The sequence below is a fragment of the Pogona vitticeps genome, chromosome 5 (assembly GCF_051106095.1).
Source record: "Pogona vitticeps strain Pit_001003342236 chromosome 5, PviZW2.1, whole genome shotgun sequence".
Lineage (NCBI taxonomy): Eukaryota > Metazoa > Chordata > Lepidosauria > Squamata > Agamidae > Pogona > Pogona vitticeps.
Window position 1 is genome coordinate 48,045,049 of NC_135787.1, and position 20,158 is coordinate 48,065,206.

General features: G+C 43.1%; 1 long non-coding RNA gene across 1 annotated transcript in view; it reads left to right on the forward strand.

Moving 5' to 3' along the window:
- Positions 1-302: 302 nt before the first annotated feature.
- Positions 303-20,158, forward strand: part of LOC140707559 (uncharacterized) — a 41,180-nt gene continuing 21,324 nt past the window's right edge. Inside the window, exon 1 of the long non-coding RNA XR_012087691.2 lies at positions 303-4,377. This is a non-coding gene — a long non-coding RNA (uncharacterized LOC140707559). The remainder of the gene's footprint in view (positions 4,378-20,158) is intronic.

A 20,158-nucleotide genomic window follows, 5' to 3' on the forward strand; every position in this document is an offset into this window, starting at 1 on the left:
CTATGTTAGTCTGTGCAAGCACATCAGACAAAAAAAACCAAAAAAGAAAAGAAAAGACAAAAATGTTGTGACTACTTAAAGACTAACTCGTATATTTCAATGCGAGCTCTTGTGGATCAGTCTGCTTCCTCAGACATATACAATACATGGGGCCATGTATAAATGTTTGCCATGAATTCTCACTCTTCTGTCTCTGAAAGTGGACAAAAGTTCACATTAAAATATAGCAGTTAGACTTTAAAGTGCCACAACATTTTTGTGGGGTTTTTTTTGCTTTTTTGTTGTTGTTGTTGTTGTTGTTTCTTGTATGAGATACCCTTCCATAGCCTCTGTTCATTACCATGATATTTTTGTGTCCATGTATGTGTTTAAGTTTTAATAGCAGAGCAGCACTTCTACTGGTTGAAGAATCATGGGAAATGTAGTTTAAAACAGTAATTTTCCCAGAATTTCATCCTTATGGGCATGAGGGCAAGGGGCAAAAGACATGACTTAAAACTAAAACGCTAAAGAAAACAACAGACAAAACATAATAAACTATTTAGAGGCAAGTAAAATATTTGAGAAAACTATTCACATAACTTAAATGTGAAACACCTGAACAAACAAAAGTTCTGATCTTTATCATATGAGCTTTCGAATGCAGAAGGAGAACCAGACAGAAAGAAAAAACTGAAATCTACAATGCTTTTAATGAACACACAGGGGAATATTTGCTGAAAGATTGCTGGGAGGTTTTTATTTTGGAGAAACACACCACCAGACAGAGTTTGGAAAAGTTAATTTCAGACTACTGCTCCAAAAAGAGAGAGACCCCTGTCCAGCAAAGCCAACTTCCTTTTGAATCCCAAAAAGTTACTTTTCCCTCCGCTGCTGCTGGTTGACACTGTGCTCCTCCAGATGGTTATAGAGTGCTTCCATTTTAATTTCTTCAGATGAAGTGGGTTGCTATCCACAAACTTTAGTTTTCAAAGTGCTTCAAGGCTCTACAGTATTTTAATTATGCTCTCAGATACCTGCAATAAAGCATAAAAAGGCCTTATGGTGGAAGCGGCTCCAGAGGACAGATCCTTATGAAGATGATCAGCTAGGTAGACATTAAATGTGGGACAAAGCCATGAAAAGGCCCAGCTGTGGCTTCTGCCCCAAATACAGACACCTGTGGGGGAAAATGTTCAGTACATACTTCCTTATGCAAACAGGGTCATAACTGGGACAGGGCAAGTGCTCTATCATATTTAGAGGGGACACCACTTACTTTAGACTTACAAGTTTGGCTTGGCAGCCTAGCCTCCTGCTATGGGAAAAGAAGGCAAACTGCAGGTTTTTGGCAGGCTGCACAACCAGCAGACCAGATCACAAGGAGATAACAAAGGAAAGATGATTAAGCTCTGGTGAGGCATCGGAGGGCATGTCTACCCAGAATTTAGTAGACCAGGCCTCTGGCCCAGACTTGGAAGAGGAGACAGCATCAAGATGGAGGGCTAGTTTATTTGGGTTGCATAGGTAAAACAGGCCTCCCTTGGAGGATCTTCCACTTCAAGTTTGCCAGACATATACGTATCTATGGTACGCTGAACTACATCTATATATCTCTACCTATCTATCTACAGACACGCGGACACACACACACACAAGACACAGGTTTGGTCTTTGTAGATCTGAAGGTGCTGCTGTGGGATAAGGGAGATGTTGACACAAGTGCTTATAATTACTTCTTGAATGATTTTCACATCATGAACTCGCACATTGCTTTGGTGGCCCATTCTGTGCTACTTGCCCCAGGTGCCAAAATAGCTAGTTACATCTCTTCATGAAAGGGTGCATGTCACCGTGCAGGAATATGTGTAGACAAGGTCTCACTTTCCTGTCATACATTCACTAAGTACACAAGGGAGTTCACTTAAATACCCTCATCACTTAAATACCTCATGTTCTGTACATACAGAACAATTCAGGCAAGAAACTTTTTTAAAAAATTCAGGAAAGGAGACAGGGTACTTCAGTGGCTAAGAGCGCTTGGTGTTCTTCAGGCTGGAAGAACACATGTGCACCACATACCACATCAGAGGCAATGTTGGCATAATCAATGCCAGTTCTCTCTGAACTGTTCTCTGTTTCCTGAGGCTGTTCATCAAGTTCCAAAATGTCTCCCACTTTTTAGGTCCTCTGGACCTAAAAGTACTCCACTTTGGCAGCATTCCTTCTGAACTTTTGGCAGCATTGTGTCTGGGTTTCGGGTGGGGGGAGGTAGTGCATTGTTTTTCTTCCACATGGTTGCTTTTTCATTGAGGAAATAAAAGTATTGTTCTGCACCTGGAAAATAGGACAGTGTTAGTCATCACCTTTACAATCTAGTTGATGTTAAAATGGGTCAAGAAGAGAAAGCAATTTAAATAAAATACACTAAAAAAAAGTTTGGGAAAGTTGCTTTCATGGGCCTTAACTCCTATAAACTGCCAAGCAGCATAACCAGTGGCTAACAGTTGTAATCCCAAAAAGTAACTTTTCCAAGCTACGACCAGAAACTGCAATTGAAATTTTTTTTTCTCCCACTGTTCTGGAAAGGAAGATGGCCAGACCCAGCTATATTGCTGCTGATGCACCATCACAAGTTTACCTACTTCAGCATCTCTTGTTTCATCTAGAGTTCAAGCACATTTTCAAAAACTGCAGGTTAAATTCACCTGGAATGGTACTTTGGCAAAGGGGAAAGTTTTACCTGTAGAGTAGCTGGCCAAGGAAGACTAGCAAATTTTGGCCATCCAGATGATTTTAACTTTAACTCCCACAATCCCTCGCCATTGGCCATACTGGCTGAAGATTCTGGGAGCTGAAGTCCAAATGATCTGGTGGGCCCAAGGTTCTTGACCCCAAGCTACATATAAAGTTATATTATATATTAAGTGTATTATTAAAAGTTATCCCTATCCTTTTGCAGTGCGCAAACTCTCTCTCTCTCTCTCTCTCTCTCTCTCTCTCTCTCTCTCTCTCTCTCTCTCTCTCTCTCTCTCTCTCTCTCTCTGTGTGTGTGTGTGTGTGTGTGTGTGTGTGTGTGTGTGTGTGTGTGTGTGTGTAAATAAGCTAGGACTATAAGAAATGTTATGTTTTACAATGTCATTTTCTATTAACCTGTCTTGAGTTCTACCACTGGACAAGACTGAAAAATCTGATGCTCTTTTACACAGGCAGAAGACAAATGATGTCCTAATGTTCGCTTGCTTCCAGTTGCCAATCCCCCCTGAGATTCTCAAGCATTCATCAAGCCAGCAGGCATATGTGCCTGAGAATCACAGCACTGACTCTTTAACTGCTGGCTTGAAACAAGAGAATGTTACATTGTTTGCCTTCCATCTACATAGACATCCAACATGACAAAACAAGCACTGAGAGTAAAAAAAACCTCCATACACTCATATTTTAGCATATTATTATACATAGAGCTCTAAGAAGACTCTGGACACCACTCTCCACCAAGGGCATAAAAGCACTACTTTCATATTAAAAACCCAATAACTGTTACAGATACACACATGTCTGCACTCTGAAGACACTACCAACCTCATTGTCTACACTATGGTCATCTCTATGAAATAACAGGATTAGCTATTAGTCTTAAGGTGCCACAATATTTTATCTTTTGCTCACTCTTGCCCTTTTTGTCAACACATTGAATCAAACTGAGGGTGTGATCAGGAGGAGGGACACCTCACATTTTGGTCTGCTTGTGGCATGGTCTCGTGCAAGCTATTTTCCAGTGATCAGACAATTTATAGGAGATTATGAACCAGCTGAGCCCCACTCTGTGTCTGGTCCAAACCTTTTTGGTACAGAGCTAGAACTAGGCTTTTTTGGAATTGGACTGGGTGACTCTTATGTGCACGGAAGTATTGCTTTGAGGATTATCACTCCCAGTGAAGCAATTCTTTTCAACATGATCGGATGCCACCCTTTATCACTGTCTGATTGCACCCTACAACAGCTATCTCTTTGGAAATAGATAGGTGGCTAGATGAATAGGTACCACTAGATGGCAGCAGACTTCTTAAAAGAAAGAGCCAGCTCTACTCTGTAAGAAAATGGAAATTATTTCCTCTCTGGTGCGTCCCTATGGGACTTCCCTTCTTCAGCTGCTCTAGAATTCGTGCCAAGAACTGCAGATACTTTTCCAAGATTGCACTTAGGGAGCAGCAAATTAAAGATTTGCCAGCCATGCTGAATGGAATCACAGAACACTAATTTCCTTTCATAATTATGGGGGACCATTTACTAATATCATCTAGCCATGCTAGAGAAGCAGACTTACAACTGCTGTCTGAAAGACACCGAAGCCCCATGGAACACAGCAGGACTTGCTTTGAAGGAGTGTATACTGAGGTATATGCAGTTAATGAAAACGAATCCTTGTAGTTTAGCTTATTTTGTTTGGGGCTTTCCATGCTCACTCTAGCTCCAAAATGCCAAGGAATTACAGTTGATACTAAACTCATGTCACGTTGTTTAGCTTCAGCTTTACTCTCTTGCAGCTTGATAGCACTCAATGGTAAAGCAGTAGACTGAAGTCATGTCTGCTCACAGGAATACACATGTAGTGTCTATGCAATTGCAGCTATCACGACACGATAACGTCTGATGCAATGGGGAAAGCCATACAAGAGAAGGGTCCAGGTCAGTCATCAAATTTTGAATTCTAGTAAATGAGCTGCTGGCTGGATAGCTCTGGATAACTTTTGGAGTACAAGGTCAGGGGCTTGATTCCCCACTGTGCCTCCCAATAGAGTAAGCCTCTGTAGCTTATACTTTCTGTTTCAAAACTGGCATGGAGCATCTGTAAACCAAATGCCAAGTTTTTAAATCAGTCTGTTGAGCTGCTTTCTGACTATAGAGAACCTCCTATCTAGTAATCAGAATGGTTCGGTGGTTTATGCCTGTTCATTTATCACCTTAACAAGTTTTTGGCGCTCCAAAGCCCTGCCTCCTCCAGCAGGCACCCACTTTGAGGCAGTGGCCTGGCTTCCCTGCTCTGCCTTCTCCAGGCACTGCCTCCAAGTGGGCGCCCACCAAAGGAGGTTGGACTTTGAAGCACTGAACACCTGTTCAGGTGATAAACGAACCAGGATGAATCCATGAACCAGCAGTTCATGCCAATCTCTACTCTTACCCCATCCCACCCCACCCCCTTAGTAGTAGTAGTAGTAGTAGTAGTAGTAGTAGTAGTAGTAGTAGTAGTAGTAGTAGTAGTAGTGGTGGTGGTGGTGGTGGTGGTGGTATTTTGAAAAATGGCAAAATATTATTTTGAAAAATATTTATTTTTATTTTGAAACATGGCAAAGTATTATTCTTCATGCTTATTAACACAGGGCTGCTTTCTATAGCTGTGTATTATGGTATAGCATCAGATATGTCACCGTGCAATTTACAGTAGTTCCCAACTTTGGGTAACCCAGGTGTTCTTGGACCGGAATTCCCAGAAATTATAGCCATCACAGCTCGTGATGAAGACTTCTGGGAACTGCAATCCAAGAACACCTGGATTACTCAGTGTTGGTAACCACTGCACTAGTACATTGTAAGGGATAATCACCGTTAGCAAATTTACCTGACCTGGGTAATACATAGGACTTCTATTAATCTCTATTGTATCTAATACCCTGATTTTCTAACAAAGTTTCCTTTTCGTGTAAGCCCACATGACTTTTCTTTATCACTGGTAGCAGCAAGCACCTAGTTGCTATATCACTGTATGTAATCTTCCCGACAAAACTAATCTTTATAGTTTATGAAAACAAATCATTTATGCCTGGCACTCATATAGCAATGAGGAGGGGAATCAAGCCAGGTGCTTCCTTTACAGTTGATACGTTTTAATCATGAATGATAACTTGGAACATATGTTTTGCACTTTTTCATTGCGTCTTTTCTTTCATAGTTTGAACTCGTGAGGTTCATTTGTTAAATTGCTTTATTCAAAGTATGCAATCAGAAAATCAGTGAGTCGCCATTGACTTACAAAGTGTGATCTTCTGGATCTTGTTGGACTGCAACTACCAGCATTCCACACAATTGGCTCTGCTGGCTAGGGCTGATGGGAGTTGCAATCTGACGACATCTGGAAGCCTGCAATTTGCCTATTTTTGTCTTAGATCAAAGGATAAATGAACTTGAGGAAGTTCTGCTGGTGAAGTTCTCCTGAATTTATTTTATCCATTGAATTTATAAAATGCTCCTTGCCAAAAATTGTAGGTCAGTATAATAATAATAATTATGTGCCAGCAACTCAATTCTGACTTATGGTGACCCTTTCTAGGGTTTTCCATGTAGAGAATACTCAGACGTGGTTTTGCTGGGGCACTCTGAGACTGTTCTCCTCCTATGAAGCACAGTGGGGAATTGAACTCCCATCATTTGGCTCCATAGTCAGATACCTAAATCACTGAGTTATCCAGTGTACAATGCATTAAAACAAACAAATGCCTAAGGCTGCAAAAATGATTGTTTTCAGGAATGCTTTTCTGGAAAAAAAAATGAAAGGTATGCATGAAGACTCATACCAGAGACATGCAGTGTATACCTAACCTCAGATGAAAGAGATTTTTGTAAAATGGTAGGCAATACACTAAAGACCCTATTCCAGGTGGACCTCAAGTACATTTCAGGCCCATATGGAACCACCAGGAGCACCTCCTCAGAAGACATCAGAACACAGGTAGGATGATGGGGGGGAGTGTGTCCTCAAGTGTCTCATTCCTAAGTTGTTTAGGGATTTCCATATTACCCCTAAATGGAATGATGTAGAAGGTTGCTGTGGGAAAGTTCCTTCTGTATACCTCCTTAACATATCTCAGGATGTGATTCCAATTTTTGGTGATTCTTCTTCACTTCCAGCTGCACTTTTCTGCATCCCATTTTACATCATTGAAGAGCTACCTTCTCCAAACCATAAGACAAGTTTTTCATAACTTGTAAGTAGGAAAGGAAGGGATTGAGACTTAAAGTTCATGCATTTTTTTAAAGTTAGCTTCCCTTCAGTTCCAAATGATTGTGTCTGATGAAAATCTAAGGGATGAGACCTTTAAATGTGGAGAGCAATAAATACTGGATAGGTCACTGGTAATTACTGTATTAATGTATTTCATGGAGAGTTTTCTTTTGGCAGTGACCACTGAAAATAGCCCCAAGAATACTTACATGCAAGCCACCACATCCTCAGAAGTAAAGAAAGAAATCCACTAGAAAACTCTTTAAACCACTTCAACACATTGTTTTGGCACAATGTTGTCACCTCCATGCTGAGCATGTTGACACTCACTGGTGCTGGTGAGAAGAAATTTGCTTTATTTTGTTGCCAAAGCACTTGGAATTCAGGATTTTGTTTTCATGTTTAAGATAGAAGGAACATGAATGAGCTTTTAAAAATTCTCAGGAGAAGAAAGCAAAAGTGCCAGGTGTTTCTACTTCTGGGTAAGCTGGAACTTTGCCTTGCTGTGCAGAGATATATACCATTCACCTCATCTACTCAGTCCATTCCCCCAGCTCCTTTTAGAAGCCAGGAAAAGCAAGGATCCAGCACATACAGTGTTTCTCAACTCCCCAGGTACAGTATCCTGTTTGTATCCTCATGCTACAGAAATTGCAACATATCCACCAACCTAGGACACGTACAGGCCAAAGTTACAGATACTGGACCTGTGTCACGATAGCATACAAGTCAGAGCAAATCCTAATAATTTTATCTGCAGTGTAGTGCAAATGCTACATAGCAGATGGTGTAATTTTGTTTGTTTTTCTGCATACTGTTAGACACCACAAGGATTCCGTTTTTATTCTGCATAAACAGACAGATAAGGAAAGAGACAGAAAACATGAACTACATACTAACTAGGAATAAAGGGTACTCGAAGAATCTACTTCATTAAATCCATAGATAGTATTCTAGCCTTCGTTATTCCTAGCTGGTGTGCAGTTTTATTTTCAGAATTCTAAAGAACTAACAGACATAAACTGAGGAATTGCTCAACATCATTCCGACTGGTTCTTTGTGGGAAAGTATGAGACAGCCCAAACATAAACTGGCTTCCAGACATCTGGGAAGTCTACAAGGCCAAATGGACTATAAGGCAATATTTCTGTGGAGAGAAATCCCAGTGTCCCTCAGCAAGAATTTGCACACAGGAAGCCATTCATGGCAAAGAGCACACCCAGATGTTTCTGAAGAATAAGGTTGATCCGTGCCAGCAAAGACCCAAAGCAGGGGTGGTAGCAAAATAACATGCATATAAAAGCACAGTGAGTATCACAACTTTCACTTATGTGTTAGAGATCTGATGGTGTGTGCTTTATTACCCTCAATATGATGGCTTGGTTATTACAAATGCAAAGCCATTTACTGTATATTTTTAGAGTCAGTGTAGCCCTCTGTGTCCTTCCCAGCCAGTGTCAGCACTGAGTCTTGTTTTTCATAACATAATGCTTATTAGTATTGTTCAGATGTTTATACCCTGCCTTTTGGTCCAGATGAGTCCCCAAGGCACAACTGAGTTAAAAATGTCATAAAAGAACATAAGAAAAAGAATAATAATGATGTTTGTGAGTTTCAAAAATGTCCAGACCTAGCCAACAAACGAAACCTAGTTGTAACCTTCCTCCACACTCAAGAGCAGAAATTAATCTGTTAACCCTCCCCCTCCCCCGGTCCAAGGTGTGTGGCATGTCCTCAGAGCCTGGGCACCCATCTCCATTTGTCCCCAGATAGTTCGAGGGTTGACAAGCCCTTGCTGGCCTCACCCTGATGCCGTGTCACAAGGACCTCCCCTCTAGTTTCAATTTGTAGCCCTGAAATTTCAGGAAATCAGATGCTGTTGATTTGGCAACATTAACAAGAACTGATTTGCTAAATGTGGATCAACACACATGCCTGGATATCTGGATTCTGCTTCAGGTGCCTAAGAGAACGGTCTCTAGATAACTGTCCTTGTATCCCAAACTTTACCAGTACAGCACTGATGCTGTGTCAGTACAGGGAAAGTAGAAGTAGCCTTCCATTCCCCATGGGTTTTGCTGACTGAGAAATGTTCTGACAGATGGATGAATATGGAGGCTCTTCTTGTCATTCTCCTGGATCCCAGTAGTAGAATGTCAAGGGCTTTTCTCTCATGACAGACCCTACAATGCTTCAGCTTTCCTCTGGAAGGTTTTGCTGTGCATCTAATCAAGGCAAGCTTGCTTGCTGTCTATTTGCAATAAACACAATAATTCTTTCTGAAAAAAATCATTGGCAACCTTAATAGCCTTTACACACACACACACACACACACACACACACACAGAGAGAGACAGAGAGAGAGAGAGAGAAAAAACGTTAGGCTCTTTCCTCCCCTGGCCATGATTCTAACAATTAATCTTTTTCCCTCCTCTTTGTACATCCTTACATTGCACATGCAGGCAGATTTCAAAACAGGAGGGCTTTCAAACAATTAGTCCGTTGTGTGTGCCTGAAATGGTACAGAGTGTTGACTGTATCAAATGGTCTGTTGATTCTTTGAACTGGCAGTTCAAGAAAACGATGGGAAGCCCAGAAGGAAAACTGACCTATTTATTGCTTAGAAGATTTGTACTGGCCCTCAAGTACAAATAATATTGGGGATAGCTACCAAGAAAAGTAGCTATAACTAGAATAAATAAAAACAGATGCAACCAGAGTAAGCAAAGCAGATTTGAAAGAGGAGCAGCAGATTACATCAATTTCATTTTTTATTATTTTTAATGGCATGTGGAAACTGAAGGAGGAAAAACCTTCCACTTACAGTGAAAACTGAAGAGTATCAGAGAAACCAGTCTGGGAAGAGCTCTCTATGAATGGTAGATTACAATGGGGCACCCCTTTGGTAAATGGCTCCTAGAGAAAGGCCTTCTATGATTATTTTAAGATACAGGCAACTACATGCCTATCTGACAATGCAGTTTAGAGTCATGTTGCCTTGAGAACTTTCCCCCATTCCAAGAAAGAACCATATTTTTGAGTCTGGAGTCTGGTTTCTGCACACACATCTGCATCCTGTCACAGTCATGTGCTGCTGGAATTAGACATGAGGAAATAACTGGAAGCTTATTTCCATACTGGTTTGTTTTTTAACTGATCCTTCTTTGCTGAAAACAAGATGCATGAGGAGCGTGCACTTTCTTTTAAAGGAACATCACACTTCCAGGAGGCTTTGGAAAGCACAAGTCTCCTTTAAAGGAAGCAAAAAATGAGTTCAGGATAGGGCAAATACTGTTCTACGGGCTTCAGTGGGGAAGTGGTGAGGACTGTGAGGCCCAAAAGCAGCCGTGGGCTGCCCCACTCCTACCCTATATCATGATTGAGAAACGTTTTTCTCTTGAAGGCTAGATTTTCTCAGAAATACTTTGTCAAGGATTATTCTGCTCACAGGGTGGGGGGACAAACCTGCTCCCTCCCTCCCTCCCTCCCTCTCCCTCCCTCTCTCTCTCCCTCTCCCTCCCTCTCTCTCTCTCTCAGCTAATCCACAAATTCCATTTGCTCCTGTTAAAGAGTTGGTTTGATTGCCCATTGATTTGAATTAGTTTAATGACATAACTGGAGGCTCAGATTAATGCCTTCCACTTCCTTTCTACTTCAGGATTGTTTTCCTTTTCTTGGGAACTGGGCTTCTGCTCTTGTTGCTTGCAGCCTGGTTCATGGCAGATGTGTCAGAGCTATCTGTTTCATGGTTCCTAACAAATCTGGTTCTTATGGGGTGTGCACAATCCAAACTCCCCTGACAGCAGCTGTGATGTCATCTGTGGGAGTGCCTTACCTCTATCTCCCCCTGTAGGTGGAAAAAAGACAAGGGCTGAAGACAGGGCTGAGAATGGGGACAGCATGAGAGAGCTGGAGGGGTAAACGTGTTTGGAGCAAGAGAGAGGATGTCTTACTATGTGGAAATTCAAATCAGAAGACTCCAGATTTCACTCAAGGGGAAAACTAAAATGAATATGGAAGCTTGGAGAGAATGATTCTACATCTATGGGGACAAAAGACCACACTTTCAACTCATTTCAAGTCACACACAGATCTTGAGCCCTCTGTCCCTCTCTGACACATACTCGTTAGAATTTTTCCCTCCCCTGCTTTCCCTTTTCATCAGAATACCAGGGTCCAGTTTCTGGGATCAGTTGAAAGGTTTTTTCCCTGTGGCATCATCAGTTTAAGAAATTCTAAATTCTATGAGTTTATAATTTTCTACAATATAATTAATTGATTTTTGTTTTTAGGCGAGTATTTGGTTTCTCTTCTGTTTGGTGGTTTTATTATTCTTGTTTTTGCTCTGCTACAATTTTAATAATATTACTGTGGTATTATTTTGTTTTTTCTTTTTACTCTTGGGGTAGGATGGTTGTTACATTGTAAGCCAAGAATTTTCACTCTGTTTTAAAGGACAAGATGAGATACAAATGTAAGCCCACTTACATGTTCTGTTGCAGCAGTGGTCCTGCTCATTCTTCCACGCCAGGAGCGCCACTCTCTTCCTGCTTAGCTGCCCACTCCAGGCAGGGGGAGGGAGGACGAGTCTCCCTGCATGGCTGCCAAGTGGCCAGTTGAGTGGGAAGAGAGTAGCACTCTGGACGTGATTGGAAGGATGAGCAGGGCCACCACCACAGCAGGATGTGTGAGTGGATGGTCTAGCCCTGGGGGGGGGGGTGGACCTTTATTAAGTCCACCTGCACAGAGATATTTGTATTTGTATACAAACACCTCCATCTCTAGTAAGCACCAGTAAAGGAAAAAGGCCTAACACAAGATGGGCTGATTCAATAAGAACTACAGACTTCAGTTTGCAGGACTTGCAGAAAACTATTAATGACAGAACCTTTTGGGGGTCATTAATTCATGAGGTCATTGTAAACAGGAAGCAACTTGACACCACATAAGAACTGCAGTTCCTTTGTCCACTAGTCTACATAAATGTACTTAATTTCTTTATCAAGGGACATACCACCCTTAATTCCAAGTAGCTGTTAGCCTAGCGGCAGCAATTCAAAGAAGTAATTTTCCAAAAGAAAAAAAAGGCATTATATCTAATTGACCTTAAATCAGGTAAACCTGTAATACAAGCTTATTTTAAATTAGCCTGCAAAAGCATGAAGTGCAAGTAAAGGCATAAAGTACACTTGCTTTCTTATACTTGGGGAAAATCCTAATTTCAAAATAATAATAATGTCCTACACAATGAAATCTGTAGAGACTTTGTATGCACTGTATTTTTTCCTGGCTCCAAATTAGAAGCCTCAGAGGATTTCCTTCCTGCTAATTTGCTTTCAGGCACTGGTACAAACTTAAGTTCCATCAAGGGAACAGCAAAAGAAGTCCTCAGGGAACACTCACAGCACTGCATTGTCAAAGTTTACATTCTAAATTCCTTTACTTTATGTGGCAAACAATACCATCAAATGCTCAAGGGAAAAAGTGACACTGATGCAGATTCTTATTGTCAGAGCTATTTTGGGCATTGCAACAGGCATAACAATAGCAATATTTCCGTTGGAAGAATATGTGGCTATGAAGATAACTATCATTTCCACTTCCTTAGCTTCCCTATAAGAATCTGCTGCTCTTTTTGCACTTTATACTGTAGACAATGTTTATTTTTATTAGGAAAAGTCCTGTTGGAAAATAGTCTGTATACAGTACTGGCATTGCAGCATTTTTCCTTCGCCGGCTCAGAACTGCAGAGTGACATTTCCTGATTAGAACTCAGCAAAGACATAGCAAAATTCACTTGGGTCTTAATAATCACTAGAAGACTTTTATTTTGCACAGAATCACATGGATTTCTCCATGAAACCCCAACAAAAAGCAAAGAACTCCCTTTGGAACATGACCATCTAAAAATATTTCTTTTGGAAGTCATGTCCACAGATATTTAAATCAAAACTGTCAGTTGGTGATGTTATTGAGAAGGAAATGAGTATCATTTATGACTGAGCATATAAACTGGACTACCCAGTGTGATGTAGTAGACAGAATAATAGATTAGTACTCAGGAGATCTGGGTTTGATTCCCTTTTTCTATCATGGAAATTCACTGGGAAAGTGGAACTGGTAAATAAGTACCTCACCTTAAAAACCCTATCAGGGTCTTTTAAAGTCAGTTCTGACTTGCTGGCACAAAACAGCAACACATGGACTGGCATATTTCCCTGTTCTTTTTTCATCGTACTGAAGTGTTTGTCTTTCAAAGAAGCTCTGAATAGAATCTCTTTGTGTGTACAACATGTTTGTACATACTTCTAGCAGGATTCCCAGTTACGAGAACAGAACCTATATTTGTATGCACAAATAGTAAAATGCGTGCCGGAGGATTGAGAGGGAGAACAAATGCATGGAGAAGTTTCCATCCTAATCTATGGCAGAAATAAACAAAATGGGAAGCAATTAGTACAGGGACGAGAGGGTTCACCTCTGGACCTTAAAAAGAAAGCTCTGCATTCTCCTACCATCTGGCCTTGGATTATGGTTATAATCCAATAATTATCATTGGTTGGACATCAACTCCTCACACCCACTGCAACAGGAAGGAGACCCTCAAAGGATATGTGGCACTGGTGGCAAGGTTCAACTGCCTGAATCAATGGCTATGACTCCTCTGGAGAACACATCACAAGAGAGACGCTGAGAGACACTGGGTTGTGACGAAGCAGCAGCTGGGAAGAAGAAGCTGTTGTGGGAGTCTGTGTGTCAGACAGGGTACTTCTGTGTGTCAGAGTACCAACCTGATAGGTTCAGGTGTCTGTTGGTTAGCCAGAACTGATAGGTTCAGGGTCTGTGCTTTAAGTTAAGGGTTCTGTGTGAACCAAACTGTATGTATGTATGAGTGAAACCAAGCCACGTTACTTTATCTATTCACCTGATTGTTTATTTTTCCCTGTGTGTATTTAAATAAACCTTATTCTTTTTATTGTTTGAAAATCCATCCCTGGTCTGTGTGACTTCTTACAGGGAATGGTTGGTGGCAGCTTAGTGTAACTGTGTGACAGATCCCAGTAGGTCTGGGTTTATCACATTGATTGGTGTCCAGCGTGTGGGATACGACTGGTCCAGTTGTCCAGCGGTCCAGCAAAGCCTTGGCAGGTGTGCCCAGAGCAAGGGGGGTCTAGTCAGGGACAGTCTGAGGCGCGTAGGTAATCTTCTAGGTGTACCTCACGGGGAGGTGCGCTAGTAGAAGAACGTGCCAACTGGGGAGACTTAGATTAAGGTGCTCTGAGGCAGCCTGGTTTTGGCGGGAAAAAGCTGAGGCAAAACTGCGTAGTAACAGTGATCTAGCTTGCCAGCTGAGAGGCCCAGCAGAGGGGGGTAGGCTCTGACTCGATACTGTTGCAAGTTAGTGCTGAAGAACAGCAGCAATCTCTAGGGAGAGCTGGTTCTGAGGCAAGAAGGAAAAAAGTGGTCGTTTTATTTTGAGGCTTGACTTTTAAAGCAGCCTGTTCTGAGGGGGGATTATGCCCTTGACTCGAAGCCAGATGGCCGAAATGAGTGAAGTGAAAGACCCCCAGATTGACCAAGGTTCTGAGGATGAATTTGGCTCAGTGCAGGGTGACAGCACAGGAGAGCAGAACCCAGAACTTAGAAAATTGCTCATAGCCCAACAGCATGAACTGAGGATGAGGCAATTTGAAATGGAGGAAAGGGAAAGAGAAGAAAGGGAAAGGGAGAAACAACGGCAATTTGAATTAGAGAGAGAGAGAATGGAGAGGGAGGAAAGATTGGAGAGAGAGAGAATGGCGTTTGAATTAAGAAAACTGGAACTGATGAACCAGAACAATAATAATAATAGGGATTCTGAGGGAGGCCAATTGTCTAAGGCTGACCTGAAGAAATTCCCTGTGTACCACAAGGGAGATTGTCCTGAGGTGTTCTTTTCCTTAGTGGAAAGAGCGTTTGTGGACTTCTCAGTGAGGGAAACTGAGAAGATGACCATCATGCGATCTTTAATCAGTGGTAGCCTGGCTGAGGTTTATGCCGAGATGCCTGAGGAACTGATGTTACATAACAGCACTGATGTTACCTGTCTGTCATGGGTTTGGAGGGAAAGTTCCATCCTATGGGGAGTGGAAGGCGGGACATCAGGAGGAGGGGCTGTACTGTATAAATATGTGATGCCTGTGTGGTGAGAAAGCGATGCTATGAGACACTGTGAGACACTGGGTTGTGACGAAGCAGCAGCTGGGAAGAAGAAGCTGTTGTGGGAGTCTGTGTGTCAGACAGGGTACTTCTGTGTGTCAGAGTACCAACCTGATAGGTTCAGGTGTCTGTTGGTTAGCCAGAACTGATAGGTTCAGGGTCTGTGCTTTAAGTTAAGGGTTCTGTGTGAACCAAACTGTATGTATGTATGAGTGAAACCAAGCCACGTTACTTTATCTATTCACCTGATTGTTTATTTTTCCCTGTGTGTATTTAAATAAACCTTATTCTTTTTATTGTTTGAAAATCCATCCCTGGTCTGTGTGACTTCTTACAGGGAATGGTTGGTGGCAGCTTAGTGTAACTGTGTGACAGATCCCAGTAGGTCTGGGTTTGTCACATTGATTGGTGTCCAGCGTGTGGGATACGACTGGTCCAGTTGTCCAGCGGTCCAGCAAAGCCTTGGCAAGTGTGCCCAGAGCAAGGGGGGTCTAGTCAGGGACAGTCTGAGGCGCGTAGGTAATCTTCTAGGTGTACCTCACGGGGAGGTGCGCTAGTAGAAGAACGTGCCAACTGGGGAGACTTAGATTAAGGTGCTCTGAGGCAGCCTAGTTTTGGCGGGAAAAAGCTGAGGCAAAACTGCGTAGTAACAGTGATCTAGCTTGCCAGCTGAGAGGCCCAGCAGAGGGGGGTAGGCTCTGACTCGATACTGTTGCAAGTTAGTGCTGAAGAACAGCAGCAATCTCTAGGGAGAGCTGGTTCTGAGGCAAAAAGGAAAAAAGTGGTCGTTTTATTTTGAGGCTTGACTTTTTAAAGCAGCCTGTTCTGAGGGGGGATTATGCCCTTGACTCGAAGCCAGATAGCAGACATGAGTGAAGTGAAAGACCCCCAGATTGACCAAGGTTCTGAGGATGAATTTGGCTCAGTGCAGGGTGACAGCACAGGAGAGCAGAACCCAGAACTTAGAAAATTGCTCATAGCCCAACAGCATGAACTGAGGATGAGGCAATTTGAAATGGAGGAAAGGGAAAGAGAAGAAAGGGAAAGGGAGAAACAACGGCAATTTGAATTAGAGAGAGAGAGAATGGAGAGGGAGGAAAGATTGGAGAGAGAGAGAATGGCGTTTGAATTAAGAAAACTGGAACTGATGAACCAGAACAATAATAACAATAGGGATTCTGAGGGAGGCCAACTGTCTAAGGCTGACCTGAAGAAATTCCCTGTGTACCACAAGGGAGATTGTCCTGAGGTGTTCTTTTCCCTAGTGGAAAGAGCGTTTGTGGACTTCTCAGTGAGGGAAACTGAGAAGATGACCATCATGCGATCTTTAATCAGTGGTAGCCTGGCTGAGGTTTATGCCGAGATGCCTGAGGAACTGATGAAAGATTTTGCAGAGTTTAAAAAACTGGTGTTTGCCAGACATGGGATAAATGCAGAGCAGCTGAGACAAAGATTCAGGTCCCTCACAAAAAAACCAGAACAGACTTTTACCCAAGTGGGGGCCCAATTGGTGAGGCTGCTTGAGAAATGGCTATCGCAGGAAGGGACAGAGACCTATGAGCAGCTTAAAGACTTGATAGCCCTGGAACAGTTCTATTCAGTCCTGCAGGGGGAATTGAAATTCCAGGTGAGGGAAAGGAAACCGAAATCTGTGGCAGCAGCCGCAGAGATCGCAGATTTTATTTCTCAAATAAGAAAGCCCTTGGGTGAGGGGAAATCTGTAGGTAAACCCAAAGAAACCTACAGCAAGTACTCTCAGGGACCAGGGAAAAGCCAGCAAGGGGGAGGGGCCCATGGTGAAGGGAAGCCCTCAGACATGAAACCAAGACCTCAGATTTTGGAGGGAAAATCAAAACAAGATGAGAGAGAATCAAAATACACCAGAAAATGTTATTTCTGTCAGGGAAAGGGTCATCTAATCTCAGAGTGTGAGAAATTAAAGCAGCTAAAAGGAATGGTGCCTCAGAATTCTAGTGGGACCAAGCCAAAAGCTGTGTTCTGTGTCCAGAAAGAGCAAGGCTCAGTGTCACTGAGGGAGCCTGTTGCCATGGCTACTCAGTCTGGAACAGCTACCGCTGCTGATCAGGCTGAGGAAAATGGTCCTCTTGTGGAGGTAAAGCGCTGCTTGCTGATAAAAACAGATTCTCAGTTGTTTGAGACAGCAGGGGTGGACGTAGGAATACTTGACCGTCAGTATAGGGGGCTGCGGGACACTTGTTCCCAGGTAACCCTATGCCATCCAGATATCATTCCTAGGGAGTTTATAATCCCAAATGAGAGCATAAAGGTGGCAGGGATTGAGGGGCAGGTAATCTCTCTGCCAGTAGCAGAGGTACCTGTCAACTTCCAAGGCTGGAAGGGAGTGTGGCGGCTAGCGATTTCATCGACTCTGCCAGCAGCCGTGCTCGTGGGAAATGACCTGGCTGAACATGTGAAACGGGTGCTAGTGATTACACGCTCACAAGCCACCACAGGGACAGTTCAGGGGGGTAATGATGAGCCAGAGACAGAAGCAGAGGGGAGTTCAGAAGCTGTGGTGGAAACCTTAACCACAGACAGCAGATTTGGACAGGAGCAAAAGGCAGACGCCACTCTCCAAAAGTGTTTTGAACAGGTGACTGACGCCCAGCTAACACCTGAAACCCCAGTGAGATTTCTGGAGAAAAAGGGGATTTTATATAGAGAGACCCTGAGGAATATCTCAAAAGGGGGAGATGGGATCAGAAGTCAGCTGGTGGTACCTGAAAAGTATCGCCCCATGATCTTACAAAGGGGTCACTCTGACATGTCTGCTGCACACTTAGGGGTGAAAGGGCCCCTTGATTTGATCAAACAAAATTGGGAGCAGATCACCCAGGATGACCCACAAGACGTTGTGACATACATAGACACCTTGATGAATGACCTAAGGAGAAATCTAGAGCTGGCAGCAGAAAACCTGCAAGCTCAGAAGGTCAGACAGAAAACATGGTATGACCACAAAGCTAGAGAGAGGCACTTTGACCCAGGGGAGGAAGTGCTTTGGCTTAGGCCCTGCAGAGAGAATAAACTGCAGCTCAAATGGGCAGGACCATATAGGGTCATTTCCAAGATGTCAGACCTGAACTACCTAATAGAGCAGGAGGAGAACCAAGCAAGGAGGGTGGTTCATGTGAATGCCCTGAAACCCTACTACAGAGGGGAACAGAGGGTTTTATTCGCGATAAAAGCAGCTGAGAGTGAGGAAGCGGAATTACCCTTCTGGGAGGGTAGAGGGGAAGTAAAATACAACCCAGAGGAGGTAAAGATCAGTCCTGCACTCACCCAAGACCAGCAGCAAGAACTAAAAATGCTGCTTAGTAAATATCAACAGGTGTTTTCCAACAAGCCGGGGATAGTGAAGGGAGTGATGCATCGGATCCATACAGGGGATGCACCCCCGCAGGCAGTATCCCCATACCGAGTAACGGGACCCTATAGGGACAAGGTGCGGAAGGAGCTGGACGAGATGCTTAGGGAGAACATAATCGTCCCCTCTTCTAGTCCTTGGTCCTCTCCGATAGTCCTTGTGGACAAGCCTGATGGGAGCATTAGGTTTTGTGTCGATTACAGGAAATTAAACCGTGTAACCACTCCTGATGCCTACCCAATGCCCAGGCTAGACAACCTGATTGAAACCATAGGGGGTTGTCGGTTCATCTCATCATTGGACCTGGTAAAGGGATATTGGCAATTAAGAATTGATCCCAGGGATCAAGAAAAGACTGCCTTTTGCAGCCCTTTTGGTCTCTATGAGTTTCGAGTCCTGAGCTTTGGTCTCAGAAATGCACCAGCCACGTTCCAAAGGCTGATGGACCAGACCTTGGCAGGGCTCAGTGACTTTACAGTGGCCTACATTGACGACATAGGGATCTTCAGTAATACCTGGGAAGATCACCTGATACACCTGGAGTTAGTGCTGCAGAGGTTAAGTGCAGCAGGGCTAACAGTAAAGGCCAGCAAGTGTCAGCTGGGTAGCCCAGAAATAAAATACTTGGGTCACATGGCAGGGGGAGGAGTGATAAAACCCCTGGAGGCCAAAATAGAAGCAGTTCGTGATTGGCCTAGACCCAACACCAAGAAAAAAGTCAAAGCATTTCTTGGGTTGGTGGGCTACTACAGAAAGTTCATCCCGAGGTTTAGCGAGATTGCGGCTCCGCTGACCGATCTGACGAGGAAGAAGGCTGATGACCGCATCCCGTGGACCAGCGACTGTGAGGCGGCGTTCCAGAGGTTGAAGGAGGCGTTAATCAACTATCCTGTCCTGCGTGCTCCAGACTTCGACCGGGAGTTCATCATCTACACCGATGCGTCTAACAGCGGGGTAGGAGCAGTTCTGTGCCAGGAAGATGAGAATGGTGACCAGCATCCAGTGTCCTACCTGAGTAGGAAACTTCAGAGAGGTGAGAGACATTTGGCAGCCGTGGAGAAGGAGTGTTTGGCCATAGTCTACGCGATCCAGAAGGCCAAGCCTTACATCTGGGGAAGACATTTTATTCTGTGTACTGACCATTCACCATTACAATGGTTAAAGACAATGAAAACCCACAATAGCAAACTTATGAGGTGGGCTTTAAACCTACAGGACTATGACTTTGAAGTGAAGGTGGTCAGAGGGTCAGTGAACTGTGTTGCTGACGCCTTATCAAGAAGACCTGAAGAATGAAGACGGCGAAAGAACATGGACTATGTGTATATAATGATGACAAAAGTAAAATGTACCTGTTTTTTGAAATTGGTTTGTATGAATAAAGGTAAATTGATGTAATGTATATGGTAAATGTTTAAATGCTTAATTGCTATGGTTAACTTAGAATGTAAGTCTAAGTAAGTATGATATTGTATGTATAACTGTTGTGTGTATTTTATACAGGTTGTTTTTTGGTGAAAAGCACTTTAGCTTTCCCCCTACAAAACAACTTATAAAGAGGGGAGGTGTTACATAACAGCACTGATGTTACC